General features: G+C 39.6%; 2 pseudogenes; both read right to left on the bottom strand.

Moving 5' to 3' along the window:
* Positions 1–300: 300 nt before the first annotated feature.
* On the bottom strand, positions 301–1,643 carry LOC116482016 (transcription factor Dp-1-like; annotated as a pseudogene).
* Positions 1,644–7,567: 5,924 nt separating this feature from the next.
* Positions 7,568–7,721, bottom strand: LOC116482810 (U2 spliceosomal RNA; annotated as a pseudogene).
* Between the last annotated feature and the right edge of the window lie 866 nt (positions 7,722–8,587).

The following is an 8,587-nucleotide window of genomic DNA, read 5'->3' as shown; positions in this document are numbered from 1 at the left end:
AGCAAAAACTGTTTAGGGGCAAAAATGAACTCTGCACTTAAAGAAAAATAGAAAATGAAAACACAAAATCCTAAAAAGTAAATAAACACTCTGCATCTGCACACTGGTATCAAAACACACATCCACAGCACGTCCTAATCCTACGGGAAACAATCCTTGCTTATCAGAGGTGCATATCTAAATTCAATAGCTTACCAATATATTATTGGGAGTACGCCAAAAGGAAACAGAAAACCCACATAAAAAAAAAATCTTTTCCCTAAACGTTTTCCTGAAGCTGAATTTGAAGTGGGGAAGACGTCAGTCATCCTCCTCATTCTCGTTGAAGTCATTATCCTCCTCGTTGTCCTCCCCGACGTAGTACACCGGGGTCTCCACCCTGGAGCTGCTGTACTGAGACCCATTGGAACTTTGTGGCCAGCATCCCATCTGCACCATTGGTCAGGTTACTGGCAGAGAACCTCGTGCCATTAGACGTGGAACCTGCCATCGTGATGAACACGCCTCCAACAGTTCCCTGAGCCATTTCTGTCATGTACGGCTCCAGAGTCTTTGGGACCAGACTTCTGGCCATTTTAAGGTCTTCAGCACAGCAGCTCCCGGACTCCATCCGCTTCAGCACTTCTATGTCATCGTGGATTTGAAATGTGTTGTCAAAATTAAACGGATACTCGAATTTGTCATTGGAGATGCTGCAGTCGATGACGGTCTTCTTGCTGGTGTTGATGATGATGAAGGGCAGGTGGATGACCGAGTAGGCTGGCGGCAGCTGGCTGGCCTGCTGCTCCGCGTGCCGGTTTCTCTGCACCAGGTTCTTGAAGGCAATTTGCTGTAGAATAAGTTTTGAAGTTGAGACTGTTGCTGTTTTATTCTTTCAAGTCTCCTCTGTCTTCCACCTCTAAGTTCTGACATTCCTAAGCCGAGTTGGTGGGCAGACCAATCCACTTGATCTCCTATTTCTCCTTGGAGATGATGTTCACGGCCATCAGCACGTTGAAGGCATCGTAGACGCACCGTCTTGTGTTCTTCTGGTCATAAGCTGACTCGTTTGGTAAGATGTGGCTGTCGGCAGCACTGAACTCCGCGACCAGCTCGTCCGCCACTTCATTGTAGGAAGTGGTCCCTTTCCTCTGCACCTTCTCGCAGACCTTCACGGAGAAATGCCGCAGGCCCTTGCCATTCTTCTCTCCTTTTCTGTTGCGCTTCCCGGCAGACCAAGGTGAGGAGTCGGAAGGCTGGTTCTGAGAGGCAAAATGAGTGCTAGGGGTGTGTGGGCTTCCTACCCCCAGGGCGTTTGACCCTGCTGGTCTCTGAGGCGCACCAATTACCACTTGCTGGGCAATGTTAACATTGGACTGTCCAAAGGTTTTTGCCAAGAGCTGCTCCCCGAGCGGGTTGCCAGTGGATGGGTGAATGGCTACGAGGGACGCCACGCCTTTTCTGGGACTAAGGTTCTGGTCTATGAAGACCTTGTGTTCTCCGTTGGCTTCAATTAGACCGGCATCTTTTGCCATGTTACCAGATCCGGGAAATCAATGCTACAAATGTTCAGCTTCCCAGAGAAGAAAAATGATTTTTCTGGCTGCCCGGTCGGGCCAAGCGGGCGGGGGCGCAGAGAGGGCGCGGTGCAGGGCGCGGGGTGGCGCGGGGTGGCGCGGGGTGGCGCCGGGAGGCGCGGGCGGGGACGCGGTGCGGGGCGCGGGGTGGCACGGGGAGATGCGGGCGGGGGCCCGGCCGGGTGGTCCTGGCCGTGGCGGGGTCCCTGCCCTGGGCCGAGCGGCGCCAAAAGCAGGTTTCAACTGAAAACCTCCGGAATTAATTTTTTAAGTGTAGTAAATTAACCAGATACAAGATATACATATAAATAAAATAATAATTTCCTTGCACATTACTAAAATATAAAGAAATCTCATCTAAATTATAGCAAAATGTACAAATTATTATACTAAACATATATTTCATGTGAGTGGCTTTATAAAAAAAAGCATCAAACTTTGGAACAAATTACAAGAAATTTGAATAACAGTAAAATATAATTAATTCCTGGATGGTGCTATTCATGTTATTGTGGGATATGATGAGGTTTCTCTTCAAATAATCTGATCAATCTTTTTTTCTTTAATTCATAGTACCCCCTCCCTTTTTCTCCTTTTTTCCTTTTTGCTTTTGTTAGATGCCCAGGCATGCCACAGTACCAGGCGTTATCAGTACCAGCTCACATCCTTTACTTATTTGGAAAGAGGACTAACTTTATAGCTCATTACAGACACCTCTTCCCCTTCCTCTCCACTTTCTTTTACGTGCCCACCTTACCTTAAAAAAATCAAATGTTTAGCCAACCGGGATTAGTTTAGATTGTACAACCTGACCCCGGCCAATGGGGAAAGTGTACAGGGGCAGGACTTGTGTCAGGAATAAAGGCTCTCGTGCCCCTTTGTTCAGGTGTGCTCTCATGGTGACTAGCCAAGGAGGCACCCCTCTGTGCAGAAGTAAAAGTGCTTTGCTAAGAATCCTTTGTTCGTGTTCAATTTCCTTAGGATTTTGAGCGTTATTCCTAACATTATATTATAAACATATTGGTTTACCTAAATAAATCTATAGATTGAATACAAGGTCAAAAATAATTTCCCTGGATGTTTTCTTGGAACTGGAAAAAAAATCCCTAATAGTCAAAAGCAAGAATAAACAAGACTACAAAAAATTTCTGGGATGTGCTAGCTCTGCCAGATACTGAAATGTATTGAAAATCAACAATAATAAAGAGTAGCATATTGGCACAAAGGAAAACAAACATTATAATCTCTGTGTGTGTATATGTGGGAATTTTATGTATAATAAACAAAAGAGCTATCAAAAAAACCACAGAAAAGGGAAGAATTAGTCAATATAATGTTTGCAAAATCAAAGTAATTCAGAAAAAGAAGGAAGACCTATAACTCATACAAATCTAATATGGAAATAAATTTCAACCAGATTTGGGATTTAAAAAAAAAATTGACCACAGAAAGTTAAAATGAAACAGAAATGAGTATTTAAAAAGTGATAGAAGTAATCACAAAAAGATAGGTTATTTATAATATTAAAAGAATAGAAACATCTCTATGTTCTCCAAAAATTTTTTTGAAAAAAGCAAATAAAACCAGGGAAAACATTCTGGAAGTATCCTTATCAGCCACATTGCAGCAAAGTGACATTCTGTTTCCCTTTCTCCCTCCTACTCTCCCTCTCCCCCCGACCCCGTACTGTTAGGAAATGGGACATACATAACTCACCTCCATGTATCACTGAATGTGCTAGACCCACAATAAATGCAGAACTGCTGAACTGAATCATTAATTATATTAGTGGCAGAAGGAAAATGGCTATTTACAAAAGATGGAATCCAACTAGAAAACTGACGTATGGAAAAAGGTTTCAGCTCCCCAGTGATCAAAGAACCCCAAATTAAAACAACCAGGCATTTCTACTTTTCACCTATGTCATTAACAAAAAGCCAAACAAGATCACAGCCCCGTGGCCTTAAGCAACAGGACAGCCAGGTTGTGGCCACTCCTGCCCCTTACTGGAGCAGGAAGCTGCTTAAGATTTACCGTGATGGTTTCAGCATTGCTATTTCTTTGATTTGCTTATAAAAAACGCAGTAAAACCCAAGCGTAAGCAGCTTGGCGACCAGAGACCGTGAATGCCCCGTCTTTCTCTAGCAGCAGTTACTGAAAAATCTCCAAGGGCGGTTTTAATTTCCTCTCCTTGTTCATCTGGGGTCTGGTTTCCCAGGCAGCCAAGGTACTGGGTGAACGCGGGGAAACCCATCTATCAATTTTGTGGCTGCCATAGCATGGCGATTTTGAATCTTGCAATAAAACAAGATTAATGGGCTCAACTTCAGTGGGTCTGACATTTCAGCGACAAGGGCTGTGTATCTGCCAGGTTTCTACACCTCTCTCCTCTTTGTTTCTCAGCCATGTTGTAATCTCGAGCCAGGTCCCTTATGTTCCCTGGGGCTCCTGAAAGAATCCTGTAAAAGGGACATGTAGTGTGAGCTAGGAAAAGACAAATCACCCTGATCTCCTCTCTTCAAAGACCAGTGGGAATTTCAGTGGGAAACTGGCTCTCACAGTCATGGTGTTGGGATAAAGCATTAGTCATTTAATGGTTTTGGTAATCATTTTATCCATCAACATGCACTTACCATGCGCCCAGCACTGTGCAGCCACCTGGGAGCAGGGAGAGGGGAGACACAGAGGCGTGGTCACAGCACGAGGGAAGCCAGGCGAGTCAGAGTGAGTCAGATGCTGGGGACAGGACTCTTGGAGAAAGTAGGACTTGAGCAGGACTTCAGAAGGAGAAGGGACATTTCTTCAGGGAGGCAAACAACATGGGGAGATATTCCCAAGTGGAGGATAAGAGGCCGCGTGCAGAGATGGGCGTGGGAATGCCATGTTATTTTAGGTCACCATGCCTTCCTGCCTGCTGTTTCCTCATGTAAGACTCCAGCTCAGACCCAGCTCAGGATCCATTCCTGGGCTCCCTTCTTCTTCAGAGCCTTCCCTCCCCCTGTCCCAGAGAGAAGCAACTGCCCCTTCTCTATGCCTCCTCTGCCCCTGACTTATGTCCCCACTGTTATACTCTACACTGACCTATTACTATTATTTTATTGTTTGAAGTTTTTATTAAATTACTATTTACACTGCCTTATCATTATATTTATACGTCTGTCTCCTGTGATAGATATTGCGCTTCCTACAAGTAGCAGCACAGTGTCTGAAACACAGTAGGTACTCTGAAAATATTTCTTGTACTTAATCAAATTAATGAAAACTAATTGGTATACAAGGGAAGAGTAGCTTGGACAGTGCTGACGGAGAAGGGGAGGAGAGCAGAGCATGAGTAATAGTTGCTAACAGCTCACCTGTTTACCTAGCATTCATGACTGGCCAGGTATTTAAGTGCTTTGCATGTATCCATTCATTTCATCTTCACAACAAAACCATGAGAAAGTTGCTGTTAATATCCCCATTTCACAGATAAGAGTGTGGAGGTGGGGAGGTCAAGGAACTCATCTGAGCTCTCTTGGCCAGCTAGGGAGCAGGCAGGGGTGGAGCTGGGCCCTGGAGGCAGTGGGCTGGCTGCAGAGCTCGCTTTAACCACGATGCCTGATGCCTGGCTGTCCCTTGTCACTGCAGGTCACTGTGGGCTTAGAATCCCAAAGTCTGAGAGGGAAATCTTGCCCCATTCCCTGTTCAGTACAAGAATGGCCATAATTAAACTTAACAAATAGCTGTATATTTTCTGTTTGTTTAAATTCAAGCTTTATTAGTTAACAAGGCAACCTATGGTTTAAAGTATAACAGGAGAAAACTTAATTTACAAAAAAAAAAAAACATACACGCACACACAAAAACAATGGGCTGGGAGCAGTGGCTCACACCTGTAATCCCAGCACTTTGAGAGGCCAAGGCAGGTGGGTCACCTGAGGTCAGAAGTTCGAGACCAGCCTGGCCAACATGCTGAAACTCCATCTCTACTAAAAATACAAAAATTAGCTGGGCATGGTGGCAGCCACCTGTAATCCCAGCTACTCGGGAGGCTGAGGCAGGAGAATCGCTTGAACCCAGGAGGTGGAAGTTGCAGTGAGCTGAGATGGCACTATTGCCCTCTAGCCTGGGCGACAAGGGCAAAACTTGAGAGAGAGAGAGAGAAAGAGAGAGACAGAAAATGCATGATTTTTATCACTCTGGGAGTAATAATAATAAGAAGACTGTGCTCAGCACTTGCCGTGCATGATCTTATTTAGTCCTTCCAACAACCCTTTGAAACAGGTACTACTATTATCATCTCCATTAAAAAAATAAGAAGACTGAGGGTTTGTTACACTAGCAACAACAACAAGATAAACTTCCAAGAGCTAGGGAATAATGATAATTTTTAAAAGAGATGCTGAGATACTAAAGTTAAGGTTGTACAAAGATATATCTGAAAAACATGAAGAAAAACAGGTGTTGCAATATCAATATCAGCAAAAGTAGACTTCGTGGGTAAAACAGAGAAAGAAGAAATTGTAATTTTTTTGTTGTGAAGTCTAATTCATAAAGGCACGAATATTTAATAAATTGCATTGTTAACAAGATTGCATCAAAATATATTTTTGAATAGAAAGAAATGAAAGGCATAGCAATGAGAGACGTCAATACTTCTTTAATGCTTCAAAAATGAGGAAGGTATATAATAAGAATATAAAAGGCTTAAATATTAGTTAGTAAGACAGAGTTAACACATTTACATTATAATCTGGGTCCTATAAAGCTTACACTTTGTTTTGGTGCCAATATATGGCCTATGTTGGATGACAAAGAAAATTTTAGTTAAAAATCTCTCCAAAATAGAAACTACATGGACTCATTTTTAAAGTCAAATAAAATTTTTATTTTAAAAATCCAACCACTTGAAAATATGAAAAAAAAACAGTATCCCAAATAATTCTAGGGTAAAAGAAAAAATCGAAAGAGTAATTATCAAATGGTTACAAAAATGAAACTGAAGCTACATATCAATACCTCTGCAGTAATAAAAAACTGAGTTATTGCATTAAGTGTATTTATTACCAAATAAGAAAAAATAAATATAAATTAAGTAAATTACATATATTACAGAAAAAAAATGAAGGAAAAGAGGAGGAAAAATAATGATATAAACAAAAATTAATGATTAGTAAAAAAAAATGTAAAATTGATAATTCATCCAGAGGCTGCTTTTTTCATTAAACCCATAAACTATGCAAAACTTCAGGAAAAGCAAGTGACTATTCAAAATTAGGACTAAGAATAGATATCTAGCTACAGATGAGGAAGAAACTAAAGAATAACACTTTAAACTCTATCCTAATAGATTTGAAAATCTGTATTAAAAATCCTTTAAGATTGTACACCATGGACACCCAACTCCTGCTACTGCAGGAAAAGAGAGAAGCTCTGAAGATATTAAAAGATATTATCATGCTATAGTAAATAAAAATGTATGGTACTGAGGCATGAATCCACAGACAGGTCAAAGGAAATGAATATAGAGTACATAAATTGACAAAAATTTATTCAAAAATTTATCATACAATAAAAGCAGTGTTTAGAAGAAGTGGAGAAAAGACAGATTATTTGCCAAGCAGATCAAATATAAACATATATGTATAATTATTAAACATCACAAAAATGAGAGTTTAAAAATAATTTCAGAAAGCAGATATCTAACTGTAACACAAGACCTAAAACTTATCAAAGGAAAATATAGGATCAATGTAATAACTTAGATATAAAAAGTTTTCTGCATAACAAGAACATTAAAAAAGACAAGCAATAAACTATGAAGAAATATTTTCAATTTATATAACAACAGGGTAAATTCACCAATATAGGTGAAGAGCTATACAAATCAGTAAGAAGTGGAATGCTTTAATAGGAAAATGGACAAAGTATATGAAGACGTATTTCCCCAAAACAGAAAAAGAAATGGATTTTCTTCGTATGAAAAAGAAGTCAACCTTTTTTATAACAAGAACAGTGTAATTAGAACTTATGCTGAGTTTTAAAAATTTTCATATCAGGTTGATAAGTATCAAAAAGTTTGATGAAATTCAACTTTGGAAAAACTGTAGAGAAAGAGATACTCTTAAACACTTCTAATAAGAACAGATACTACACTTGATCTTAGCCAAAAGGCCCAGAAGCAATACTCTTAAACACTTCTGTAGAGAGTATAAGTTGATATCACCTCTATAAAAGGTAATCTTATCGTATCTATCAAACTTTAACTTAATTATTTCACTTCCAGATTATATATTCTATAGATAAACCCATGTATCATAAGTATATTCATTGCAGCAGTGTTGTGATAGAAAATATTAGAAACAATTTAAATGTTCATCAATATTTGACGGTTAAATAAATTATAGTCCAAACATTGGATGGAAAAGTATACAGTCATTATAAATAATAAAGCAGCTCTATAAAAATTTATATAAAATGATCTGTCAGATATTTATTAAGTGAAAAAGCTAGATGTAAACAAATTTATATAAATTACCATATGTATAAATATATAAACTCTTACATATATGTGTATATTCTTACAATCTGTATATGCATGCAATATCTCAGGCAGGATACACAAGATTCTGATATTAAGTACAAGCATATGTCGTTTTGTTGCATTTTATTGTGCTTCTCAAATACTGCATCTTTACAAATTGAAGGTTTGTGTCAACCCTGTGTCAAGCAAGTCTATCAGCGTTATTTTTCCTACAGCATGTGCTCACTCGTGTCTCTGTGTCATATTTTGCTAATTCTCATAATATTTCAAACTTTTTTATTATTATTATATCTGTTATGGTGACTGGTGACCTGTAATCTTTTAAATGTTACTATTGTAATTGTTTTGGGGCACCACAAGCCATGCCCATCTAAGAGAGCAAACTTAATCAATAAATGTGTATGTTCTGACAGCTCCAACAACAACCTGTTTGTTCTCTGTCTCTTTCCCTTTCCCGGGACCTCACCGTTCTCTGAGACATGACAATATTGAAATTAGTCCACTTAAT

Source organism: Hylobates moloch, unplaced genomic scaffold (genome assembly GCF_009828535.3).
Source record: "Hylobates moloch isolate HMO894 unplaced genomic scaffold, HMol_V3 SCAFFOLD_14, whole genome shotgun sequence".
NCBI lineage: Eukaryota > Metazoa > Chordata > Mammalia > Primates > Hylobatidae > Hylobates > Hylobates moloch.
Note: the sequence above shows the minus strand (reverse complement) of the source record. Positions and strands in the feature narration are given on the sequence as shown.